We start from the raw sequence: 21582 nt of genomic DNA on the forward strand, positions 1-21582 counted from the left end.
CTTAAACGATTAACTTGTTATTGTAGCTCAGACATTATGTACTATAATTGTACACAAGCACATCCATCCATATTTCTAATTTACATTGTTTGGTTTAAAGGGTTAGTTCACCCAAAAATGAAATTTCTGTCATTAAGTACTCACCCTCATGTCGTCCCGAACCTGTAAGACCATCGTTTGTCTTCAGCACACAAATTAAGATATTTTTGATGAAATCCAAGCCCTCGTTTAGACAAACACTGAAGCTCTGCAACGACATAGCAGTATGACAGGGAACAGAAGAATTTGTTTAGTAAAGTTGTTATTTTTGTTTTGTTTTTACGCACAAAAAGTATTCTCGTCGCTTCATAATATTGAGCCACTGTCGACTGTTTTATCGATGTCTTTAGTACCTTTCTAGACCTCAAAACGTGCAATGTCGTTGCTGCCTACGAGTGGATCAGATACCCTTGGATTTCATCAAAAACATCTTCATTTGTGTTCCGAAGACAAATGAAGGTCTGACGGGTTTGGGACAACATGAGGGTTAGTTCACCCAAAAATGAAAATTCTGTCATTAATGACTCACCCTCATGTCGTTCCAAACCCGTAAGACCTCCGTTCATCTTCGGAACACAGTTTAAGATATTTTAGATTTAGTCCGAGAGCTTTCTGTCCCTCCATTGAAAATGTATGTACGGTAGACTGTCCATCTCCAGAAAGGTAATAAAAACATCATCAAAGTAGTCCATGTGACATCAGTGGGTTAGTTAGAAGTTTTTGAAGCATCGAAAATACATTTTGGTCCAAAAATAACAAAAACTACGACTTTATTCAGCATTGTCTTCTCTTCCGGGTCTATTGTATATCCGCTTTCACTCCACAGTGACGCTGCTTCTTCTTCTTCTTTCCTGTTTTACGGCGGTTGGCATCCAGCTTATTGGTGCATTACCGCCCCCTTCTGCTCTGGACAGTGACGCGATTAGGACATCCGCGACATGCACACCTATGCACCATTTTAAAAAATATAGCAATACCAAAATACAAACAATGTAGAATAGCTTGAATACAGCGTGCGTCTCCCTCAGACTGTAAATGAAGCTCGGGCGCACCAGATAACACGTCAGCAGCGTCACTGCAGTCGTGAACCACACTCCGGAGCAGAAGGGGGCGGTAATGCACCAATAAGCTGGATGCCAACCGCTGTAAAACAGGAAAGAAGAAGTAGAAGCAGCGTCACTGTGGAGTGAAAGCGGATATACAACATTTTTGGACCAAAATGTATTTTAGATGCTTCAAAAACTTCTAACTAACCCACTGATGTCACATGGACTACTTTGATGATGTTTTTATTACCTTTCTGGACATGGACAGTCTACCGTACATACATTTTCAATGGAGGGACAGAAAGATCTTGGACTAAATCTAAAATATCTTAAACTGTGTTCCGAAGATGAACGGCGGTCTTACGGGTTTGGAACGACATGAGGGTGAGTCATTAATGACATAATTTTCATTTTTGGGTGAACTAACCCTTTAATGACAGAAAAAAAATGTTTGGGTTAACTAACCCTTTAATGCACATGCAGTTGGCATGCCCAATACCGTTTAAATGTAGGTGAAAACTCTGACGTGTGGTGGTAACGCTTTAAGGTATGCATAATGTATGTTGTAATGCATTATATCTTTTCAAATGTAATTGTTAACAAAGTTAAAACACATTTTAATAATTGGCAGATTCCTTGCAACATCTGAAATTGGTTGCATTAATGCACAAGTATTGTAATGTATAACTGAGATCTTATTCACGAGATCAGTGCATTACAAGGCATAATTAATGCATTAAAATACTTTTATAATGTACTGTATATAAAGACATCAAGTAAATTGTTGTCAGATGGGACTTAATTTACTTTTTCAAAACAATAAACTATCCTTTCAAGCTGTCGTATGGGGTTCATTAGCGTTTGTACTGTAAAAACAACATGGTCATGTGTCTGAATGTGGTTTGCACGATCAGATCAGAAAGCATGTTTGACTGAGTTTACACCTGTATTTAGCGCCATCCAGTTGCGTTCCAGTGATCCAGTGTTAGTACCAGGTGTAAACGGGGCCTTTTGCGTCTGGGATCGACTAACCGAATCCCAGCAGAACAATCCCAGACACAATCCCACTAGAGACCAGCATCTGGTCTCCATGCACAAGTCTGCGAGTCTGAGGACATGTGCTGTGATTATTTTCCACCCCCCTCTCAGCGCCTAAGAAAACGGCACAAACGAAGATCGCTGTGTCACGGAACTTTACATTTCATCGAGTTAAGTTAGTGTGTGTATTTGTGTGTTTTTTTTCTCCTGGAAAGCATTTTGTGCCCATGCAGTGACAGATTTGCGACATTGTTTTTAATGTTATATATTTAAGAGACCTCTGTGCTGAGATGACTTTTGAGATGTAAAATTTGACGGCACATCTGTAAACACTTTCAGCGGTTGGGAAAACAGCTTTGTTTCACCACTATGGAATGTGTTCACTTCCCTCTCGTTTGCACAGAGCCGACAGACACCTCGAGCACCTTCAAACAATCAGAGGACGTTTCGCTCTCTCAGACGTACATTGAATCCATCACAAAAACACTCAATGACAAGGACGACTGCGGTACAGGTGGTCTGTCTCATTCAGGACTCATTAACTCACGTCACTTCACCATGAATCACGGCTCCTCTCCGAGTAAATACTCAATCTCATCTCCATATGGCTCACTGAGACTTCAGTCTGAGTTTTCAGATACATGATAACAGAGTGACAGGCGGTCTGTCTGTGGTGTGACGGATGGCTCTTTCTCCGAGACCGTCGGCTGCGTCCCGGTGCCAGGATCATCTGATTTAAGAGCAGCGTGCTGGCACACGTTCACGTCGATGGAAAAAAGCCTCTGGCTCAGAAAAGAATCAGAAAGCAGAATTCTGATCAGTAGGGGGCGCAATTTCCTTTTCTTACCCCTCAGAAAAGGCTCCTAATCCTAGACATTAGCTCAGACGTCTGCGCACATTCTTGCATTTGGCTTGATTTTTGACCATTTTTCAGAATTAGCTGTCCTCTCTCGAAAACACCTCAGGAACAAAAAGCAGACAAAGTATTCAATGAATGATCAAAGTTTCTTTTACAATGTTCATGAAATCAATCTATCTATCTGAACTTTTCAACATTGACACTGTTATTGAACTGAATTGAATCAACACTGAACTAAATTGAGCTGAATAATGACACTATTGCCTTTGTTTACTGCTGAAATTGAAGTTGTTTCATAATTGATGAAGTTTGCAACATTAACACTTCTTTCCCTGTTTATTACGCTGCTTTAAAACAATCTGCATTGTATAAAGCACTATGTAAATAAATGACTTGTTTAATTGTCTGTAAGATGGATGGATGGATAGATAGAACGATTGATAAAACAATTGGTAGAATCATAGAATGACAGATATATAGAAGGACAGATAGGCCCAGTTTCCACCTGGTTTCCACCCTGCTTCCAAGTGGACGAGGGAGACGCATACACGTTTACACCTAGTGTTTTAATCCGTCTCTTTTGTCCACTTTCAGCCACTTCTGTCCTGATTTCTTTGACGGGAGGGTAAATGTATAGGTTTTTTAAGATCTTTCGATCTAATGGACAAAATAAGCTATTTATGCAATTTACATATGAACGCTACCGGAGACGTAGCGACGTCCGTAGAGACGTCCTTTCTGATAGCCACAAGACCACGCTGAACGTGGTGAGTGTGTTAGAAATCAGGAATGATGAGAGAACATTGTGTTTGGGATGTTTTTCGTCTTCAAACCAAACTTGTGTCTTCAGCCAACAAAGTTTAAATCCTGTCTGGATAGCGTGTTTCCGTCATGTTTATGCATTCACTAGGCCTAGAATAGGCACATTTTTTTGCGCCGTTCGAATGCATTTGACCACATGAGCGTCTAACCTATGAAAGCAATCCGGACGAATGCGTTTTCAACTACCTCTGGAAGTAGTTGAAAGTAGACACGCTCAAAACGTTTTACACCCCGGTTACACCTGTATTTAGCGTCGTCCACTTGTGATCTGATCGACCAAAACGTATCTTAATACCAGGTGGAAACAGGACCATAGATAAGAAATAATGATAGAATGATACATAGAATCATAACGATAGATAGACAGACAGACAGACAGAACGACAGACAAATAACCTCAGTGATACCCTGTGCTGATATGAAAGCAAATATTTAAATGCCGTTACACAACTGTGAACCACTTGGCGTTCTTGGAAGAGCCATTTTCCATGAAGTCTCATATAAAGACTTGTTGGTAAACTGCTATAATAAAATGCCGTTTCCTGAGGCTGCAGAAGGAGTTATAAAAATGCAGCATTTATGAAGTCATGAGGGGGAAACGGCCAGAAATAGTTCTTAATTCTTTAAGCTTCCCATTAGTGAATGATGTCACAATACCAGGAGCAATTATGCCGCTTTAAACGGTTGTGTGCTGGCAGCGGTTTACTAACACGGAAACAACATGCAGAGCAAGAATCCTTTACTGGAGCCAGATGCTCATATTTCCAAACTAATTACTGATGCAGTGAGACTCTACCAATTATAACAGATTTGAACAAAGTAGATGTTTGCCCATGCCAAAGCGTTCTGAGTGGTTGCTAGGTGGTTTCTTACTGGTTCGAGTCTGTATGGCTTGGGTGCCTTCTTCAGTGTATGTTTATGGGATTTTTGCTGGCTTTGTCATCTGCCAGGTGAAAAACACAAGTCCAAGCACTTTGAAATATAATCGCATAACTTTCTTTAACAAGCTGCATGACTTGAGATATCATTCATGTCTTTAGTACAATGAAAGTGGGGCTAGTTGTGTGCCAAGTACTTAAACCGTGTCCTAACCAGATGTGATGCAATGCCACGACATGTGATAAAAGATATCTTTTCCGTGTTAATCAGAGTGTGTGTCTCAATCAGCTCCCTAGTTCAGTAGTCAGGGCACTGATCAGGAAGTCGGCCATTTTAAGGGCTGTCTCAATCGCATAATCCTTGCACTGTGCACTGAAACGTTTGCTCCCAAAAAAGTCCCACAATGCACAGTGAAAAACAGGGAGTCCTTACTGTCCTTAGCAGAGGCGAATTTGTGTGCATGATATACCTAGGAAAGGTAGGGAGCTGATTGAGACACAGCCAGAGTTTTCATCCTACCAGACGCGTCAGCGATACATTGCTTGTTGCTGGAAACTTTTTGCATTGCGACTTGTTAGGACGCGGTGTTAAGGTTAAAATGTTTTAGCATTCTTAGCGCGTTGTCTAAAGCGCATGCCGCAAGTGCACTTAAGGCGTGTCCGAATCCACTTTTGCTAATTTAAGGACGGAAAAAATGGTCGGTGCACCCATCGCATGGTCTAAAATGGTTGTCCCTATTCTCTTAATGAGTAACGGGTATGTTTTGCAAGCGGAAAAACTGAATGCTTCTCTAGTGAGGAAATGGATCTGGGGTGCGTTTCCCAAAAGCACTGTTAGCCAACTAACATCGATTTGGTGTTTCCCGAAACCTCCGTTCAAACGAACATTAGCAAACTGCATTGCAAACTTTTGTGGTTGGAACGACAGCTCTCGAACTATGGTTAGAAGCATAGTTTCTTGTTTTTATGACGTGGACTTATGAGAAAAATAAGCAAGAAACAATCTTTTATTTCGAATATATACAAATGTCATTTAGATATTTTAGTTTGTCAAGAGATTTTAAGCACCGTTTTTGAAGAGTTTGCATGTGCGTACGTGCTCTAGTACGTAAGAACGAGCCTATGATTGAATCTGGAAATAGAGCAAAATAACTGAGAAATATGAGAATGAGTCCTCAGATGCAATGTCTGTGATTTATAGCAAAAAATCTAGCATTAATTCGATCTCAAACAGATTTAAAGACGTTATTACTCCACCACCTGCGTAACATCATTCACCAACGTGGCAGGTTTTGCGACAATACGGTAACTAGCTAGTTGATTTGTTCAACAATGCATCGTACTATGGTAGTGAAGCAGCGAGTTATGTCGTTTTACGTGAAACGCACCCCAGCTCGTGCGCGAGGTTAAAGCGAGTGAGCAGGCCATCTACGGGACAAGCCGGATTCCACCAAAGCATTTTTATCTTTATGCACACAATAATAATCTTTTTTTATTGTAATCCTTTTATTTAGAATATTTGGCATGTTTGTGTGCTGCTGCGCGTCCCTGTGTGTGTAGTAAGCAGAGTGTATGTGCGTTGTGCACCCGCATATAGGTGCATATTACTAAAGTGCTCTTTAAATAACAAAACAAATATTGCGGCATTGACTTTAGACCATGTTTCAGTTGGTCAATGGTGCATTCGTTTTCAGTTGCCTCAAAATAGCAACACGCCAACAATGCACCTGAACACACCTGGTTTTTCGACCAGCGTGCCCATAGGCGCACAAATGGGCGCAATTGCATTTGCTATTTAAACAATGTGGCGCAGGACGTGAAAATGATAACTGCGTTGGGCTGAAACTAGCAAAAAACACTTGCGTCGTGCCTGGCGCTGCATTGCGCCAGGTGTGTGATAGGGCCCTAATTGTCTCACCATGTCTCAGACCGTCTGATACAAGAACAAACGGGAAATCTCTATCAGTGTTTTTGAGATGAGAGGCGCTTACTGAGCTAGTTATCAAGAACATGTTTATGATTAATCCAACTGCCGTTTATCTAAATTAGCAGCTGTCATCTAAATTAAACAGAAGAAGTCATGTGAGAGTATAAATGTGAAATATGGAGAGCAGTGGCAACCACATGAACCCTCTCTCTCTCTGTCTCTCTCTCTGTCTCTGAAATGAATTAGCTTGAGTTACAGTGCTGTCACTTTGAACACTTAACCCATGGTCCTCTGTGTGGTAAAGGCTGGGACGGTTATGTAGACACGTTTGTAAACAACATGGAGAGTCTGTCTCAACTTCAGCTTTAGATTCAATATCTTATTCTTAAATGTTTACTGTAAACCACTTTCTGATCGCTCCAGAAAAATAAACCATGTGTGGATGTATTTATCAGCAACTGCATTAAAAAAAGTCATAAATATGATGAATCTAACTTGGAAAAAATGTCAATAGCTGCATTAATGTACCAGGTCAAGGAATGTTTATTGCTCTGAGATTTCTCTTTTATAACTCAGGAGATGTATATGCTGCATTCCATTCCATTTGGAATGTTGGAATTTCCAACTTTCTGCTATGAAAAAAGCAAAAGATGCACTTGAAGTCCTGTGGAAATCCCCAATATCCACATCTGATGATAAACATTCACCTTTAAGCAAATAAAATGCATCAGTGAGTCCAAGTTCCTGCATTATTTTGAGCCTTTTCCGTTGATAAATTTTCCACCTTCAAAACAAACGCCAGCATTGCACAACATCTTTTATCCTCTGCAGTTCGAATTTTTTGTTGATAATGATGCACCTGCAAAACCATTTGTTTTTTTATACCGCATATTCCAAGTGTTGTGCAATGGAAAGCCTTTATGATCAAACGTCAGAGATTCCAGGGAAAACCCCTCATCCGACTTTGGATATGCATGGGATTCAATTGAGTATCAGCTTCATTGCTCCTAAAATAAATAAAATGAGAATAGTTTTGACATACAGTACAAGTACAGAGTTATAAAATGAATTTGGATAGCAGCTTAGATCACTTGCTATTGGTAGTTCACAGATTTTTGATTAGAGTTATCTAATCTAAGTACAGTCTGAGACAGTTTTGAAACTCAAAAGACGCACGTTGATCTCCATGCAATCTCCTTGCAATCTAGGAGAAGAAAAAAGAGAGATAGGCCTATTAACGAGATTTAATTTGTGAAGTTCAGGAAAGTTGACTGTAAGTCAAAAAGAGCAAAAAATGCCCTTTTGTGCATGATACCGTATCTTCCATAAATGCATTTAAGGCTCTTGGGATGTTTTGTGGTAAAGTCATTTTAGTAACATCTGCTTAGTGTAAATTCCTCTCAATGCATGCAACAGTTTTGGCAATAAAACACATTAAGCTTTGACAACTGCTAAGACTTTGCGGACACATTCTGGTGATTAAACTTGCTTGATGCTAACAGTGCTGGGAAATCTACTTGGCAACTAGTTTTCACTACAAGTTACTCATTTAAAGTGAAAAACCTGAAAAACTCAGATACTTGGACAAAAATTTCACATGAGGCCTATTTTGTGAAAACTATACAGTGATGACTCGTAAATCACTGAACTGATTTTTTCTGAATGAACTGATTCACTAAAATAAATCAAACTTCTCAATGCTACCTGACACATTGTAGGGTTGCATTTTATTATAAGTGAAGTTGTTACAGTGCAAATAAGCACTGAGTAATATTAATTAACTGAGTAGTACTGAGTAATATCAATATTAAAGGTGGGGTAAGTAGTTTTTCAAAACCGCTGTTAGACATACTTGATATTTGAAATCAACCCAAACAAACCCACCTCTCTCTTCATTGCTCTGCCTCCAAAACTCACCTTCCAATCCTAACCACCCTGCTCCAAGTCGGTCTCGAACCCCGGCCCATTTGCTGCTGGCAGGCGAGGCGAGTGCACTAACAATGACGCTAAACACCTCATTCTCTAGCGGTTGTCAGTGTGCAGTGGTTTACCTGCTCAACTCTTATCTAGCCACTGTTACACACGCAATGCAGATATTGGCATTTGATGAGCAGTTGATGAACGAACAACAAGGAAGCACAAAAAATGAACGTACAGTACACAAGAGTGTCTAGACAATCAATGACACTCAAACCCAGTGAGAAGCGGAATGAAAGCAGCCTCCACATCTGTTTTCAGGCCTTCCTTCTTAGCTTTCTCCAGCGATGAAAAGCTTCTCCAATATTAAGGCGGGTCCTAAAGCGCTTGCCCAGTCATAAACCTTCATTCCAGTGATATTCTTTTGAGCTTTTTTGTACTGTCTAACCTCTCTTTCTGCATCTTTCTTTCTGTTTTTCTTCAAATCTCCCTCTTGCTCATTCTATCTCCGCGACTCTCATTGCTGTCAATGCTGATTGGTTACACGTTTGTTGTTGGTGTCGGCCAGACTAACTTCCAAACAGTGTTTTTGAAAAACTAATTACCCCACCTTTAATTAACTACATGTACTTACTATACACTGTTTGCCCAACCTGCTGGGTAGTTTTATTTAACTCAACTATTGTTTAAAAATGACTGTATTGCTTGCTTAAAATTAATCCAAATGATGTTGGAAATAACCATGTATTAATATGTTTAATAAATGAGCATGTATTAATAAGTTTATAAGTAAATTGCTTATTAATAAAGGTTCACCTTTTGATTATTATTGTTGCCTCTAGTAATTATGTGTCTGATTTATAATTTCCAACCTATTTTGGGTTAATTTTAAGCCAGTCATATAGTAATTGTTAAACAATAGTTGGGTTAAATAAAACTCCCCAGCACATTGGGCAAACATTTAACCCAACCGCTGGGTTTGTCCATTTTCAACCCAACATGCGTTGTTTTTACCCCAGCATTTTGCATTTTTTGAGTGTAGGGCTAAGGTTAGAATTCGAATATGCATTTGAATATGCATAATTTACTGTTATTACTATAGTAAATGTAACGTAATTTTGTCACCTTAAAATAAAGTGTTACCAAAATTAGTGTTTTTAATTAAGTTGCATCGCTACTTGTGGGACAAAATACCATATTCCTGAAGAAAGAATGAAATAAACTCGTCAGTCTTTTGGAGAGTAACTACATACTAACACACTCCTCCCTGTCATGTTGGAAATGACAGATCACTATCAGCACTCAACAGAGTAAATCCCCTTTATATTACATGACAACACACTGGTGAAAGAAGGAATACTCCTCTTTGTGTCAAAGCGAACAGACAAGCATACCTGAGCAAAAGAGGGATTAAGTGGATTTGTTCAGATATGCATGCATGTGAACGTGTAACCGACTGTCTGCATGTGTGCTTGTTGACGTCTTTGTGTTGGAGTCATAGATCAGTTGTAAAATCATCATTCTGATTCACTCCATCTCAACTCTGTCCCGTCTCCAGCACATGGGAGAGTTCAGAAAGCGATGAAACTTTCATCTGCACGCCAAACATTATGCCTTGAGGGGTGTGCTGGAACTTCACAGCCCTATTTGGGTTTTTTTGTCATCAGGGAAATCAAATCCCATCATGAACGCTTCTGCTCATTTATTTTGATAGTCGTCAAAAATACTGTTAACCAAAGGTAATTACATGATACTTTAAATTCACATTACATTTTTATTTGTATATATTTTTAAATCTTATTTAATATAAAATATTACTACATTATGTATAATTCTTCAGTTATCATTTTTAAATTAAAATATTAATTATAAATTATTACTACATTTCTATTTTTATGAAATTATTCCAAGAATTTTTATTTAAAATATAATGTATAAATATGAATATAAAATATGACTACATTTCTATTTTATGTACATTTCCATGTTCATAATTTAATAAAAATACACAATTCTTAATATAAAATATCACTACATTTCTATTTTATGTACTTCATGTTTAAAATTTTTAATTAAAATATTAATTATAATTCTTAATTAATATATTATTAGATTTCTATTTTATGCACTTTTTCATGTTTATAATTTTTTCAAACTAAATATATATATTTTAATTATTATAAAATGTCATTTTTCATGTTTATGATTTTAAAATCAAATATTAATTATAAATCTTAATTAACATAAATATTACTATTTCTATTTCTATCCTACATTTTTATTTTTATGTAATTTTTCATGTATACAATTTTGTTTTAATTAAAATATTTCTTATTTATTCAGCAAAGATACATTTTATACATGCAAAGAATACAAGCTGCTCTCCAAACAGTTTATTCAGAGACAAGCAGCTATGAGGAATGCAACATGTAAAAGGTGTGACTGCTAGCATGCAAAAATAGTGGTTCACTTCTGCAAATTAGGATGGATTGTTTTTAAATAAATTGTGAAATGTACCAGAATAAACCAAACTGCATTCGCACAAATCAAACAAACACTGACGTCAAGGAGAAAGTCAAGACATGAGGGGTTAAATCAAGCCTCCAGCACATCCCAAAAACGATTGGCGTGATTTTGCCAGCAGAATTATGAAATTCCACATACAGTACAAATGAATCTTTTTTGCTTTCATTGATGATATGCAGTGAACATGGGAACTGAATGTTGCTGGATCCCCCTGTTGGCTTGATTATTGGATGTGTCCCCACTGTGAAGTCAGTTCCACTTTAAATGGTGCACAGGAAATGAAGTATAAACGCTCTTTCCTCACTGACCACGGCTTCACTTTTTTCCCTTTTTTTCCCCTCAAAAGGAAAAATCCACTCTGGCTGCTTCTCTGGGCACATCTGTAGTTTTCCACATTGTAGGGAAAATTACATTTACATTTTTTTTATTAAACATTGACTTCTGTATCTGGATTAAAAACAATGTTAAACTAAACATTCGGCAAGTTAATATAAAACAGCATCATTAATTCATCTTTTACATTTTTTACAGTAATATAAACAAGTTGAATTTTTGGCCAGAAACATCCTATTCAAGTACTTCAGCTGTGTGCAGTCGTGTTGTACACGGTACATAACTCTCAATGTGGCTTCAAATGTCAGATATTTTCAATTGCTGTTCCACTGAAATGAAGTCATAGGTTTATAAGAGTCTGTTTGTTTCATCAGTAGCTGATCTGAAAGAGAAACAATAAGGACATTTACGATAATAGAGTCCCTTGCAGCAATGCTGAGAATGGAATGTAATAAACATGCGGTGCATTATGAATTGTGTTAAAAATGCACTGTGAAAAATTATTTTTCAAAGATTATATGTTTTACAAGACTTAACTACTGTGTACTTACATCGAAAGTAACTACAATGTACTTATTCTGTTCATATTGTATTGCAAAACACTTTTGCTACTGAGGTGGGATATGGGTATAAGGTTAGTGACAGGTTTGGTGGTATGTGTAAGTTTGGGTAAAGGAAGGGTCAACTGTGTAATTATATGTAATTACAGAAATTAATTACAGCTGTAATTACAAGCAAGTATTTAATAGAATATAAGTACAATGTAAAAACATGTATGTACACAATAAGGGTGTAATGATACCCTCATGTCCCGATTCGATACATCACGATACTGAACTCACGATACAATATTACTGCGATACTCCAAGGCATATGGTAAAAGGTTAACAAAAAATGCACTATTGATTAAAATGCTAAATTTGGTATTACATTTGGGGTGGAAATGAGGCTTGGTCTTGGTGCTGGTAACCCAATGGTGACACCAGAATAAAAATATTCATGATTCTGACACTGAAACACAAATATTTTTGACAAATATGTTTGCACTCTGTCACTGACTAGATATATTAAAAATAATATAGGCCACTTTTTACTGGTAACATAAGACATTTGGCAGTATCAGGGCCATTGCATTATTGTACATTATATCCAACATTATATATAGTAGTTTAATGTAGTACTGACACTAAAACTGTTTACTGTGTAAACTTGAATTTTTTTCCTCCCACAGTAATTTTCATTTTGGGTAAACTATACACAATCCACGATACATGTTGTTGCATTTTTGTATTGCAGTATGTAACACGATATATTGTTACACCCCTAGTATCAAATTTGTAATTTAAATGTTGGTACATAGTAGTTAAAAACACTTAATATAATATATATAGTCACTGGAGCTATGCAAGGACCGCCTCCCTCATTTACATGTTGCACACAGAAATAATAAATATAAATTAAAATAAATTAATTATAAATAAAAATAAATTACAGAATAAATAAATAAATACAAGTTCAAAAAGCATAAAAATAAGAGTAATACAAAAATAAATTCAGGAATAAATTAAAAATGAATTAGGCCGTGTGTCCACCAAAGTGTTTTCTCCAAAGGCCAGCATATTTTTTCCCATTTTTCCACTGGGAGCACCGCGTATTTAGGAGGCACTGAGCGTCTATTTCATGCTGAGAGCTTGCTGTTTGTTTGTTCAAAGTTGTAAAATGTTCAACTTTGGGTAATACACGTCACTTTTTACCCAGCTGTCCAATCACAGAGGCGGAGGGGCGGGACAAACATCACACCGACCAACTGCCACATACAACAACAACAACAAGCACAACAACAGAACAACAGAAGCGAGTACTTTACGTTGTGTTGATATTTTAATATTCAGAAATAAACTCTTTCAGAATATAATCTGCAAAATCAGATACCAGCAACACTTCCGTGGATATTCCATATCATAGCAACAAAAGCACCACTGAAGCTCTCTCAAGCGCCTGCAGCAAGGTGTTTTCAGCTGCCTAAAAACACATTGGTGGACACACAGCCTTACATTCTCAAATTATTTATTTATTTATTTTCCTATTGTTACTACATTTATTTGTCTATATACAGTACAGTCCAAAAGTTTGGAACCACTAAGATTTTTAATGTTTTTAAAAGAAGTTTCGTCTGCTCACCAAGGCTACATTTATTTAATTAAAAATACAGTAAAAAACAGTAATATTGTGAAATATTATTACAATTTAAAATAACTGTGTACTATTTAAATATATTTGACAAAGTAATTTATTCCTGTGATGCAAAGCTGAATTTTCAGCATCGTTACTCCAGTCTTCAGTGTCACATGATCCTTCAGAAATCATTCTAATATGCTGATTTGCTGCTCAAGAAACATTTATGATTATTTTCAATGTTGAAAACAGTTGTGTACTTTTTTTTTTTTCAGGATTCCTTGATGAACAGAAAGTTCAAAAGAACAGCATTTATCTGAAATACAAAGCTTCTGTAGCATTATACACTACCGTTCAAAAGTTTGGGGTCAGTAAGAATTTTTATTTTTATTTTTTTGAAAAGAAATTAAAGAAATGAATACTTTTATTCAGCAAGGATGCATTAAATCAATCAAAAGTGGCAGTAAAGACATTTATAATGTTACAAAAGATTAGATTTCAGATAAACACTGTTCTTTTGAACTTTCTATTCATCAAATAATCCTGAAAAAAAAATATTGTACACATTAAATGTTTCTTGAGCAGCAGATCATCATATTAGAATGATTTCTGAAGGATCATGTGACACTGAAGACTGGAGTAATGATGCTGAATATTCAGCTTTGATCACAGGAATAAATTACTTTGTGAAATATATTCAAATAGAAAACAGTTATTTTAAATTGTAATAATATTTCACAATAATACTGTTTTTTTACTGTATTATTAATTAAATAAATGTAGCCTTGGTGAGCAGAAGAAACTTCTTTTAAAAACATTAAAAATCTTAGTGGTTCCAAACTTTTGGACTGTACTGTATTTATTTGAATTTCTGCAGGTTTCATCCTCCATAGTTCACAAGTCAGCGCTAAAAACTCCAACTATCCAATGCATCTTGTGATAAGATCACTGAAATCACATTCTGAGGTTGTGGCCACATTGCATTTGTAAACGCTGATGCATCAACACTGAAGCACGTCGAATCACCTCCCATGCAATCAAACTTTGCCATTTTAAATGAAAGCAACCACTCAATCTACAAAAATCTAAACATTTTAGACATGTTAGTGCCAGGTGTAAACAGCCATCTGTCTCGACTGACATGTGATCGGATCACCCGAGACAGATGTGTAAACAGGGCCTAAGTGAGATTAGGCTGCTATTTGGCTGTTATGATGCTTGTGGGCTTCAATATAAAGCAGGCAAATGCAACAACAAACGGGTTAAATCTCATAATAAATGTCATAATTTCCTATTATACAATTTTATTCGCTGGCCAGATGAGATGCGGCGAATGCATCACAATGTAATGAAGTTTGTTTATTTCAGTGATTACACTGCACGTGTTCACACATCTTGCTCTAGTTTGGCATGGACAGTGTAATTTTGGAGTATTAATCTAAACTGCGGTCCTGGAGAGCATCTGTCAGTACGGACTGTAATGGATGCAGTTCATCCTTTGGGCTTTAACATTAAACAACTTGATTTATAATTTTCTGAAATGTGAGTGATGCTTGCATATGCAAAACTCACCATTCATTAAACAGCACACCTCCTCAAAAAGCAGCATAATTTGAGTTTAATACATATTCTTCATCCGAATATGCATACTTGCTATCCCATGAATTTATTACACACATGTAATAGGCTACTTCATCAGTGGTCTACTAGTTAAGACCATTAGAGTCAAGTCAAGTCACCTTTACTTATATAGCATTTTGTACAATACAGATTGTTTCAAAGCAGCTTTACAGTGATAACAGGAAAATGATGCATTCCGGCTGTTGTTCAGCTGAAGTCAGTTTAGTATTTATTCAGTTCCATTGTAAAAATTGATCAATTATTAAATTAGTTAATTTCACGCCATGCTTTCTAATGGCATCTCCCAAGGGTAGCATGCACAGTGTGCAAAGCAACGGTCCTAGTACTGAGCCTTGCGGTACTCCATACTGAACTTGTGATTGATATGATACATCTTCATTTACTGATACAAATTGGTAACGGTCAGATAAGTATGATTTACACCATGCTAATGCAATTCCACATTTTAACTCTAATGAGTCTCAGTACTATGATACGGTCTAAATCCTGACTGAGATCATCGTAGATACCATTACTTTCTTTAAAAAAAAAAGAAACATATATGTGAAGATAGAGAGTGATAGAGAAAGAGGGATAGAGATGCTTACCTTCCACGGTTTTCTTATGAACAAACCGTGTTCAATGCTTCTTGAAAAATCAGTAAATACATAAATAAATTAATGCTGCAAGCAGCGATGAAAGGGCCCTCGTACCCGGGGTCACCGCCACCCAGTGGCCTTGGGAAAGCAGGGAATATTCGGCGACATGCATGTAAGCGAGTAAATACAGGACAAATATAGCAAAGTCATTTCAAAGTGCCACACTTCCTGCTGCCAACAGGTGGCGCTTTGTCAGGCCGCCACGGACACGCCCTTCAGCGAAAACTCTAGATCTTCGCAATTTAACATCGCAAAGGCCTTTAGATTAGACTGACCAAATATGCTGTTTATCTGATAAAAGGAGGAGTTCGTTAAAGTACAAAGCCTGGAAATGGCCAAAACTGCCAAAACTCAAAATATCTAATTTCCTGTTGGGTTTTCAGATTTTGCACCCAGTGACATTTTTTTTTTTTAGGTACTGGGCTGTTACATCTGCCTACTGAATTTCATATGTGAAACGTAGCGCAAAGGGCGTTTAATTGAAATTTCGAGCCATTTTGCCACACCTTATTCTGAAAGCCATATCACATGTAAATTTTCACCACTTCTGACATATGTACAAAGTTGCATGAGTTTTCGAGCATGTTTAGGCCCTCAAAAATGTGATTCATTTAGGAGAAGAAGAAGAATTGACTGAGCAATTACAATAGGGTCCTCACTAGGGGTGGGACAAAATATCGATATGGCGATATATCGTCATCCTTCTCTGTGCGATACGAGAATCGTATCGCTGCGCCAAATATCGATATTTTAATTTAAAAAAATAAAGCGCTATATATAGATTTCTTTGCTCAAAGCGTCCTACTTCAAGGCGGCGCTCGACACATGAATGAGGGAAACGTGAACTTAAGTTAACTAGCCTAAGAAAAAGAGGTTATTAACAGGATGGCGGACAGCAGTGTGAGTAAAATAGATGCCCCAGCCACGTTTAAGTTCAAAGTCTTGACGCACTTTTATACCATTGATGTGACAGTCGTAGACATCTTTGACGTTCTTCACCGAGCGCTTAGATATACACGGGAGCATTTGAAAGCATATATTAGGGATCCTCTGATAGACGCCTGCTTTCGAACGCTCCCGTGTATATCTAAGCGCTTGAAGAACGTCAAAGGGTCTGTTTGCACCTGGTGACTTTATGTATTTTCTCTGATCGGATAGCTATCCGATCGTGAAAAGACCAGGTCTAAATGCCTAAATGCCTAAAAACGCATTTGAGATGGATTTAAATCCGATCGCTCAAACCACTTAAGGAGATGGTCTGGGACGCATTCCAGTCAAAACTGTCTATGATCAGTCTAAATGCATCTGGTTGTTGAAACTACATATGTAAATTTTACTTCTCCCCAAAATACTAAAACTGAAACATGTGAGAGTCAGATATGACAACGCTACTGCATCACGCATCGCCGCAGATCTCTTCAGCAAGCTGACGCGCAAACTGCCGCATACGAAAGTGAAAGTAAGTCGCAGACACATAACACACAATTATCTTCATTAAAAGTAATGAGACCTTATACCAGTGCTGTTGCCGCTCTCTCCTATTGCAGTCTTTGATTTTGAAATTAACTGATGGTCAATAAAATGCACCTCATATTTCTTGCTTTCGGTGACGTGAACTCTATTAAATGTACATATAAGATCGGATTTATCCATTAACCTGCACTTAACCTTTTCACGTGCATTTTGTTTTCATATTAAGACCAATATCGCGATGTATCATTATAGGATTGTCTAGCGATATATCGATTATCGCAGAATCGCTGACTCGCGATATTATCGTTATCGTGAGCCATTTATCGTGATCGTATCGTATCGTGAGGTACCCTCCGATTCCCACCCCTAGTCCTCACCATCGGTGCTCGGGCCCGAATAACACAGTTGTTTACACAGCTAAAGTATATTTCCTAATTTGGTCCGGCCTAAACCCTGGCAAAAACTACAACTAGCTACTGAAGGAATTGCAGTTGCATTAGATCCAAACCTATAAAGTAAAGATTTCATAACTGTTATTAATGAAATAGACCTTTTCCGTGTTTTTGTAAGTAAGTTATTTGATAAAGCATCTCAACCATCTTTCCAATCCACATATTTCCAACTAATGGGTTAGGAATGGAGGAAAATATAAATCACTAATATCCTCACTTAAAATAAAAAATACACTAAATTAGTTTTTCATAAAAGTCTATTTAAAGAGAGCAAGATGATTCATTTCTCGGCTCATCTGGGATTTGAAAGCATCACATTTACAGAAGCCCTGCAAGGCCTTTCTTCTGCTAATGGATTAGAGGTTTCCTTGGAAAGGAGATGTTTTTTGTAATCATTAAATTTCCAGAGAACGTCTGCCAGAACAGAATGAGTTATCTCCACCACAGGATACATCACACACATTTGCTTGATATATATGACTTGTTATTTTGGGCATATTCTGACATAAAGAGCATCTGAATTATTTAATCCTTATAATTATATTCTGTACTGCTATTTTGGGTGTTTAGATCATTCTCAAAAATGCCTAGGCCATAAATTTACCCCAAAATTAAAAGAACAACTAATCGACTATGTGTTGCATCATGAAAATGAATCCAATTTCTAGTTTTAGGGAATTTCTCCCTTTTAGACTGTAACTCCAGCCACATCTGAGTCTCATCTTGTGACAATAACGACGTGTGTATTGAAACACATGGTTTTAGAAATGTGTGTAAAACAGTTGAATGTTTTTCTGGTCATGATAGATTAAAAATGGCTATTTTTCATGAGCAAACAAATTCTTGCTTTTAAACAAAGTGGAGAAAAGCGTTCACTATAATTGATCATCGTCAGAAGTTGCATGTGGTCAAAAGCGAAAGTCTGCAGGGGACGGACGAAGCATCTGGCTGGCTGACAAAGATTAGCGATAAAAGAACGTAAACAGAGAGAAAATGTAACTCAGATGTTGGAAAAAATACTTCAGCCTCCAATAATTATCAGGGTTTTCTTAAAACTGTCACAGATGGCATGTTGAAATCAGTTCCCCGCAGACTCAACAGCTGCCTGACTACATTACGTGTCATTTAGTCGATGCTTTTATCAAAAGTGACTTTATTAAGACATTAAGTTCATGAGAACCTGCGATTCTGCCAACAAACTTCAACAAAAACACCTGGTCATTGAACCCTGCACCTTCACACACAAGCTCTGAGCTCAAACCTCTGGACTACAGCTACAACTACATGAAATACGTCAAATTTTTATGCCGCTCCACTATCTAAAGCTAAAATTCAAAGCGAAATCTGCAGTAAACTGTTTAAGCACCATCTGCTGCGTATTGTACACAAAAATGGCAAGCTCTAATCTGATCGCCAGGTTTATACAGGGTTTCCGGATACTGATTTTTATTGTGTTTCCAAGATCCCCAAACTGCTACAATGAGCCCTCGAAGGAAAAACAAGTCGTTGGATTTGGCAATGTTTGCGACCTTGAATACGCAAGACTATTCTTGTTTACAGAATTATGTCCATAATAAATCAACAGTTGATAAAAATACATCAATGTGTGATAAAAAAGTTTCAGAACAAATCCTGCCAAGAAATATATTTATGAAGCTAACTATTGGCTGGTAATGGTTGACAAACAATGTAGCAATGTGCTTTTATCAGTATTTGACCCTGGTCAAAACAATCTCTTTTATCATTTGAATTTTTTATTAAAAATGGGATGTAACCAAGATGTTGGTTGCATTACATCCAAGTCAGACAGACTATTCTTGTCCAAGTGGTTCTTTGCCAAAAAAAGAAGCAAAATAGATTGAACTTCATGTTTTCATGCTATCAAAAACCTGTCTACATAAATCTGCATTTATTTTGAGCAACTTGTTGTACCTCCAAAACAAACTGATCCATATTTAATTCTCTTAATAGAACAAAAATGATCAATATCTAAATATCGTAAAAGAACAAAATGACCGATATTTAAATCTCTTAGTCGTGTTACATCTAAGTCAGACAGACTCTTCTTTTCCAAGTGTTTCTTTGCCAAAATAAGAAGCAAAATAGATCAAACTTTATGCTTATGCTATCAAAAACCTGTCTACATTAATCTGCATTTCTCATGAGCAACTTCTTGTACCGCCAAAACAAACTCACCAATATTTAATAGACAAATCCGACCAATATTTAAATCTCTTAACAGAAGCAAAATGGAACAAACTTTATGCTATCAAAACCCTGTCTACATAAATCTGCATTTCTCATGAGCAACTTGCTGTTCAAAGTTCAAAACAAAGAGACTTTCATAGAACAAAAACAAAAGAAAGATGCCTGCAGGCCACCAGGAAGGACATATAAATAGTCTCTTGCATTAAGGGGTCCTGAACATCTGCAGTTTGTTTGCCTCCCGAATGCTTTTCGCAGTCCGTCGGCATCAGTATTCCAGGCATTCCCATGCAATGGCTCTCCCTCAGCGAGGTCAAGCCCTCAGAAACACAGAGGCCGCAAACTCTGCCCTGCATTACACCACAGGAGTCGTGTTTCGATGGCCCCCGGAGCCGCGTCGTCTGCTGTGCGTGAAGAGCCAAGACGCTGATGGATTAAATGGAGACTAAATGTCTTGGCCCCACTTCAGGGATTCTGCTGATTTTGTAACTTCACTGCTTTGAGAGTGATGGATATGGATTATGCAAAGTGTGAAAACTCAGCTCTGGTAAGGCAAGGCTATTAAATAGCAGTCCCAAACTAGTTTTTGTTAATACAATAGAGTTAGTAAATTGGTATAAGCCCCCACAGTCATCAAAAATAGAAAAGAACACAAAGTGAAAATAAAGCAGTGTTTTGGGTAAAGATTATGGAAACTACAGATACCAGAGTAAATACACAATACTAACATGAACTGTTAACATGTGGACACTGCTCCTGATGAAAAGAATGAGCATCTTACCTGCATTCAAATCTTTCCCAGCTAACACATGACATACCAGTTGCCTAATGTATTGGTAGTTTTGTGGTAATTTCATGACTTAGTAATTGACAATGTAACTACGACGTTGCATCATGCTCGTAATTTAATTTGCTCAAGTGATTTATAACATGCACAATTGAAACGGCTGACAGGACAGGGAAGTTCGTTTTTCTGAGGTGAGAGACTTTTTATTCAGTAACATGCATATCCAACTTATTTTTCAACGTGGAAGAAAGCTGTTTTCTGTGAATGTGCGAGGCTTCTGATTCATTAGCCGCTAGGGAAATAATGAGAAGAATATCAAAGTAGTGCAGTAAATGGTAAAACTGTTTATGATACAAACAGACAATAGGCTACATTAAAATAATATGGTAAGAAATAATAGTTTGCAATATCAAGCAGAAAAGCAGCATAACGAGTGGTTTTGTACAGCTAAAAATAACTGTAAGTCAGACACATACAATTTACAAATGGCCGCGCCCACTCTTATGTGAAAATAGGAGACCAGAGGCCATTACACAATAGGATAACTTATGGGTAGGGTTAGGTTTAGGGGTAGGAATAGGGTTAAGACAAAATTTTCAGACTGGAATGTTGTTCCAGGATCAACAAAATATGTTGACCCAGGAACGCATCTAACTCAGCATATCAGGACGTTCTGAAGTGCGCATCGAGGGCGCATAGCAGCTGCAAAGGGGGCACCCGCGAGCACCCTTCTGAAACCTAAAATGATGAATTGGACACCCTACGGTCTTAACGGAAACGCGCATGCGGCAGCCACTGTAAGTCCACAAGACTGAAAGTGCATAGA

The sequence above is a fragment of the Megalobrama amblycephala genome, linkage group LG11 (genome assembly GCF_018812025.1).
Source record: "Megalobrama amblycephala isolate DHTTF-2021 linkage group LG11, ASM1881202v1, whole genome shotgun sequence".
Classification (NCBI taxonomy): Eukaryota; Metazoa; Chordata; class Actinopteri; order Cypriniformes; family Xenocyprididae; genus Megalobrama; species Megalobrama amblycephala.